The sequence below is a fragment of the Gavialis gangeticus genome, unplaced genomic scaffold (genome assembly GCF_001723915.1).
Source record: "Gavialis gangeticus isolate Ggan-Ray unplaced genomic scaffold, GavGan_comp1, whole genome shotgun sequence".
In the NCBI taxonomy this organism is placed as follows: domain Eukaryota; kingdom Metazoa; phylum Chordata; order Crocodylia; family Gavialidae; genus Gavialis; species Gavialis gangeticus.
Window position 1 is genome coordinate 40874462 of NW_017729028.1, and position 6532 is coordinate 40880993.

Genomic DNA, 6532 nt, shown 5'->3' on the forward strand with positions numbered 1-6532 from the left:
GCCAGTCCATTAAGGATGGCCTCTTTAATAAACTTTTCTAAGATCTTCCCCAGGATAGAAGTCAGGCTGATGGGCCTATAGTTAGCCAGATCCACTTTCCTCCCTTTCTTGAAGATAGGCACCACATTGGCCTTCTTCCAGTCTTCGGGCACTACACCAGAGCACCAGGAGTTTTCAAAGATCTGTGCCAGGGGCTGGGCTATGATGCTCGCCAGCTCCTTGAGTACCCTGGGTTGTAGAGTGTCAGGGCCGGCTGACTTAAAGGTATCCAGCCTCTCAAGGTGTTCCTTCACAAAGTCAGCATTTATGGAGGGCAGGGGATCTCCCCCACCCAGACCTCCCTGTCCTGTAGTGGGCATGGGTGTCCCATGGGACTCATGAAAGACTGACGCAAAGTACCCATTTAATAGGTTGGCTTTTTGCTGGGCATCAGTTGTCAGGTGCCCCATCTGGTTCAGCAGGGGTCCAACGTTGCCCTTGCTTTTTCTCCGGCTCTCCACATATCTGAAAAAGGACTTTTTATTGTTCTTGATAATCGAAGCTAGTTGGAGTTCAGATGCAGCCTTGGCTTTCCTGGTTTGCTCCCTGCAGGACCGGACCAGTGCAGATTAAAGCTGCTTGGAGGTGAGTCCCGTCCTCCATCCTTTGTAGGCCTTTCTTTTTAGCCTTAGGAGGTCTGCTAGGTCCCTGGAGAGCCAGGAGGGCTGCTGTGTGCAGGGTGAGTGACTTGGAAACTGTTTGGCTGCATACACACCAGTGAATGAATCTGCATGTTCACCCAAGCCATGAGGTCAGATAAAATATGAGGCTACAGATATTTGGATATGCATGTATTTAGATCAGAGCTTAATTCAAACCAATTATCTGGCTCCAAGTGCTATAGAGCGATGAGGCAGCGTGGATCTCAATCCCAGCTTTTAATTTAATCATAATAAACATTCATCTTAACAGCTCGTTCTTGCATTGCAGTCTTCCTGGATGTGGCACAGAATAATCTTTCCAGTCAGTTGTCAGTTTTCAAAATTGTCAAGCAAAGTAATTTCTCTAAACAATTGGAAGGGGTTATACAGTGAACAACCCAGGAGTTGTACAGGGAACACAGAATAATGTCTTCCAGGCAAACCTGGCTTACTACAGTGCAGCCATTTGGATGGGTTTGGGAATGCGAACTCTCATTACATACTGGGAAAGGAGTCGTGGAGGAGGAAGAATTCATGTACCCCCAGCATGAAAACCCACACAACGGTTTCTTGAAAGATGCACTGTTTGAGTTGAACTCCATGTGGCCTTGGAAAAAAAGAGAGCTGTGCTGCTTCCCAGAAAACGACAGAAAAGAAAACTAGTGCTGGCCTCCCATGTCTACTGTGCATTAGGTTTAGTGGAGAATCTCATTTTAGGTTTTTCTTCACTGGAGAATGAACTTGATGTTAATCCTGTTAGACTGCTCCCTGTTCAGCTGCCACGCTGCCTTAAGCCTCATCCTGCTCAAGACCCACGGCCACGTCCCAGAGTGTCTTCACCACTGCCTTTCAGGTTGGTGACCATGAAGAAGAGTGGGTGGACAGGGCAGGCCGGGGAGCAGGCATCAGCTGGCACCACTGGTGACATGGTGTAGACGTGCCCACTGTGAGGCTGGTACTTCCCTCTGGGGTACAGGGAAGACTATGAATTAGTTGCCTCGTTATTTGCTAATGCAACGTGGCTCCATTAGAATGACTGAACATCAACCTCAGTTGTGCTTGGCCCTCCAACCATTTCCCACAATGGACCACAAAACTCCAGCTTTAATCCAGCCTTGCCCTGTACCTCTCATTCGTTCTGTGCTCAGAAAGCCCTCGCTTTCCCCCTGCTGACTCTCAGTCTCCCCCCTCCCTGCTCTACTCCCAGCTTCACTCACCCTTGCTCGCCAGCACAGCAGTGAGACGAATGCCCACAGGCAAACCATCAGATGAGCAAGCTGCCAGCTGGCCAGAGGCTGACACCAAAGTACTGAAAAACCTTTGGGCTGATGCCACCAAAGGAAATGACTGTGGGAGGCAGGCAAGAGCTGTTAAGCTATACAAAAAGATAGTCGGTAAACTCTGGGCCAGTTTGGGGATCCACTAGCACGGGGGGGTGACCTAGGTGCTCCAGGTGGGGGAAGCGGCCTTTCGAAAATACTAAATGACTTGTGAGGCAGCTGATGATTTCATTACAATTCTCAGCACTCTAAGACCAAGAGTGCTACGAGCCAGCAACGTGTCCTAATGAAAAGGACCATGGTGGTAGGGAAACACTGAGCACTCAGCAGAAATAAAAGAAGTCCCTTGTCCTAATGAAGCCTTATACCTTGTGTGCCAGGACCTTACACTTGAACACAAGTCTTTCTTTCACAGAAGCACAGGAAGTAGAGCTTACAGAAACCCAGAGGCATCTTCTAATGTTTCCTCCTCCCCAGTATGAGATCAGCTATACCAATATTTTTGCCAATGAAGATGGTCCTAGGGCAAAACCCTGGCCCTTAATGCCAACAGCCATCAGGGAAGTTCAGATGCACGGCATTCGAACGAGCCATGTTGCATTAGCAAATAATGAGGCAACTAATTCATAGTCTCCCCTGTACCCAAGAGGGAAGTCCTGGCCACACTGTGGGCATGTCTACACCACGTCATCGGTGGTGCCAGTTGATGCCTGCTCCTCAGCCTGTCCTGTCCACCCACTCTTCCTCATGCTCACCAACCTGAAAGGCAGTGGGGAAGACACTTTGGGACGTGGATGCGGCTCAAGGTGGGGTGGCAGCTGAACGGGGAGCAGTCTAACAGGATTAACGTCAAGTTCATTCTCCAGTGAAGACAAACCCAAACTGAGATTCTCCACTAAACTTAACGGTTCCACCTGTGTGACCACCAAAGGCTACCTTCCACCCTGACTCACACCCTACCATCCACCCCAATCAATTTGGTTGCACAGGTTGTACGGCAGAACAGGATTCGGGCATGAGTTTCCATACTGCAATGTGTAGGAATCGTCTCAATAGACAGAGTGCCCAAGTCTTAAATAGACAAAAGCACAGCAACTAGGGAGCAGCTCTACAGTGCTAAAGTCATGTGAAGCATAATACAGTATATATCCAATGGATGCCTCACCCTCCGGAGGCAAAGGGCAAAACGAGAAGACCCAGATCAGATACTGTTTCTCTACAGCAAACTGAGAAGACAAAGGGAAAGTAAAAAAGTTGTGGCTACTGGTATGACAAATTTTGCTATAGCTACCACAGCTAATAAACTGGCCTTGTTATGCAGGGGAGGAAGGACTGTCCAATGACTCGAGCACTAACCTGGGCTATGGGAGCCTTGTGTTCAACTCTCCCAATTCTCTCACAACCCTCCTGTGCAACCCCTGGCAAGTTTAGTCCCTCTGTGCTTCACTTCTCCACCCATGACATGAACCTGACAGCACTGCTCTCTTCAGAGTTGTTGCAAGGATATAAATATATTAGGGATCATAAGGCATGTGGATACTACAGTAATGAGAGCTACAAAAGGACCTTAGGGTGTAAGCACATGACATGTACTATGGTATAATTTACCCCAGATTTTAATCTGCAGTAACTGTACTGTATAGTAAAGCATGGGCACATGACCTGGGCACATGACCAGCTCACTCAAGTTGGCTGACTACGGTAGGCACTATTAAGTGCTTGCTTGGCCAGCATGGGAGCCCATCGGCATTGAGGCACTTGTGACTAGAGGTAGGTGAGCAATGTATCAGCCCTGGATGCTGATGTAGAGGGGTGCCAGAATAGTGGCCTCTGGGGAGCAGGCATGGTGGCAGCAGCAGCAGGATCAGCCACTGTTGTCTGCGGGGAGCCCATGCGCCGTGACAGCAGCCTCCATCATTCGGGGAGCCCGTGCAGCAGTGGGGACAGCAGACCCGTGTGTGGGAAGCCTGCTCTGTACCAGGAGCAGAAGCAAATGGCATCTTCTGAGTCTTTGGTACGAGTCCCTCTCCCCACTCAGCGCTACACATTTTTCAGGGAATATCTTTACCCTGGGTCCGAGCGACTTACTACATAGCAGGGCCCTGTATTGTGTGTTCAGACCATTTAGTAAATGTGTCTTGTGTCTGCACCCTAAGGTAATCTGGTCCATCAATGACTTTCTCCTAAAAATGGGTCTCAAAGATCAGCAAAACCCTAGAGGAATAGCTGGAACAGACCTCCGGAGGTCATCCAGGCCAGCCCCCTGCTCGAGGCAGGGTCAGCCCCGTTAGGCTATCCCAAGCAAATGTTTGTGTAATCTGCACTGAAAAACCTTCAATGACAGGGACTCCCCAACTTCTTTAGGTAACTTCCTCCAGGGGGTAAGCATCCTGGCAGTCATTCACTTCTCATCTAAATCCTCCTTGTGGCAATGTAACCCCCTTGGTCCCTGCCCTGTGCCATTCTCAGGGAATCCAAAGAACAGCCGATGGCCTATTGGCATCTGCCCCCTCCCGACTTTGCAAGGAGTCAGATCTCAACCTGACCTGTGTTGTGAGCTACATCCCACAAGGCTGTCCACTAGTGGGAACTAGAGGCAATGCAGGAAAACAGATCCCAAGTCCCATAGTGCCATGGCCCTTCTCATCGTTCTCCTTGCCTCCATTGGAGTTGTATTATTTTCTACCTCTCCCGCCTACCTCCTTCATGCCCTCCAGAGTCACAATCAAAATCACATTTTCCTCCTCGCCCCTCACATTCCTGAGAGCAAAGCAGGGGCTGTGTGAGCAGGCCTAGCCATAAAAAGCTGCTCTCCCAATGAAAGCAGCTCTTTCCAATAAAACCAAAGTAGTCTGGCTGGGTTGCTGCTGCTTCACTTCCCTGCTTTAGGGCACAGCTGCAGAGACAGAGCGGCCTCAGACAAGCAAAATAAATAATACAGAGGCATTATTAATAATCAGGCAACTTCAGCCTTGCCAAAGAAGCAGCCAACACAACTGCTCAAGCTACCGTTTACTCACAAAAATGGTGATCCCTGGAAACCTTCTCTCTGTTGGTAACTGAACCGATCGCCCATTTGATCGGTCTCTTAGTTGACTTGTTTATTGCCAAGTTCAAAAAAAAAAAAGTCTGAGCTTTCAGAGCCTGATTTATGAAGTGCCTATAAGTAAGCCCATGCATGCATGCATAAAAATACACTGGCCTGGTAAATACAGCTGCTTAGGAGCAGGAGTGACAGCAACTCTCACTGCACAGTAATCACTACCTGTGCGAGCCTTTTTACTTGTCCTTGCAGATGTGCAGCTGGTGTAGATCAGCACTACTTCCATCAGTTCAGGGTCTGGCCCCTGACTTTTGAAACGCTCCTTTTTTATTCCGTCTTGAAAGAAGACAGACGGACAGAGTGGGTTTATAAGCGCTGGCCACTGCACAATTCAAACGAGGTCAGAACTGCGCCGTCAAACAGCCTAAAGTGTCCGAACTTTAAACCTTTACAAGCTTCAAAGGGGAAGACTGCTTAATTTTTCTTTTTAAAAGGTGGAAATAAGCATATTAATAGGGCTTTAACCCAGCTCTGCTTAGTAAAATGTTTTGTTCCAATGCAGCAATAATAATTCAAGATACTTGCAAAGCCACATGCTCAGCAGAAGCCCTTTTATTGACCTGATAAGCTAGCTATTTAAATCCTTAAGAAAAAAACTGTGGTTATGTACTTATTCTCAGTGAATAGGTCAATTTGCTATAGTCCACAAGTCCACGGTGACTGAAGAGCTACGAGTGACCGAAACAGCAGTAGGCCAACCATCTACAATGTCCCAAGGAAACCTTCTAGTTGAAACAAGGCCATCATGGTGCCAGGTGGGTAACTTGAACTCGTACAGTGGGATCAACAGATTGTTGCGACTGGGAGCACAAATTTGCATTGCTAGAAGGCTGCATCCCAAGCTTGTATCCAGGCTCCTGCTTTCCTCTCAGAGGCCCAAGGATATTGAGATAGTTTTAGCCATCTGTTGGGGCCGTAGGAATTTTTTTCCCCTAATATTGCCTCATTTACCATGGCAGCTGCAAGACCCCTGCCAAGATAAATAGATCCTAATTGTGATTGCACTCATTTCAGTTTGCCATCGTGTGAGATGCTCACGCCAGCACTGCTCTACCTGGTATTTATTCTGGGCTGAATTATACCTCACTTCCTTACATGGCCACACAGGGAGTAAGAAGGATAGAAGAAGCCTGCCTGTTCTTCCACTACCAAATAAATTACAGCCTTTGAATTTGAGGGAAAGCAGAGGATGCTTGTTCATGTACCCACCAACAGTTGTCAAAGGGTCCAGGAGCAGAGGAAAGCACTAAACAACTGGTAATCAGAGGAGATAGTAAATGGGAGAGAGGTGCGTGTCCCAAACAACTCTCTCCGCCACGCGGTTGGAGAGCTCCAGATATCGGTCTGCCCCGCGGAGCTGCATTGCCCCCCACCGCAACACCTGAAATGGGACAGCTGTGCAGAAAAGCCGTGCAGTCTCGCCTGATGTGAGCACAGCCGTGCACCCTAGCCATGGAGAGCCCAGTGCA

General features: G+C 48.5%; 1 protein-coding gene across 1 annotated transcript in view; it reads right to left on the reverse strand.

Moving 5' to 3' along the window:
• The window catches only part of LOC109300087 (protein eva-1 homolog C-like), a gene marked incomplete at its 5' end in the record, with an annotated part of 311854 nt that overhangs the window by 63533 nt on the left and 241789 nt on the right, over positions 1-6532 (reverse strand). The window lies entirely within an intron of this gene.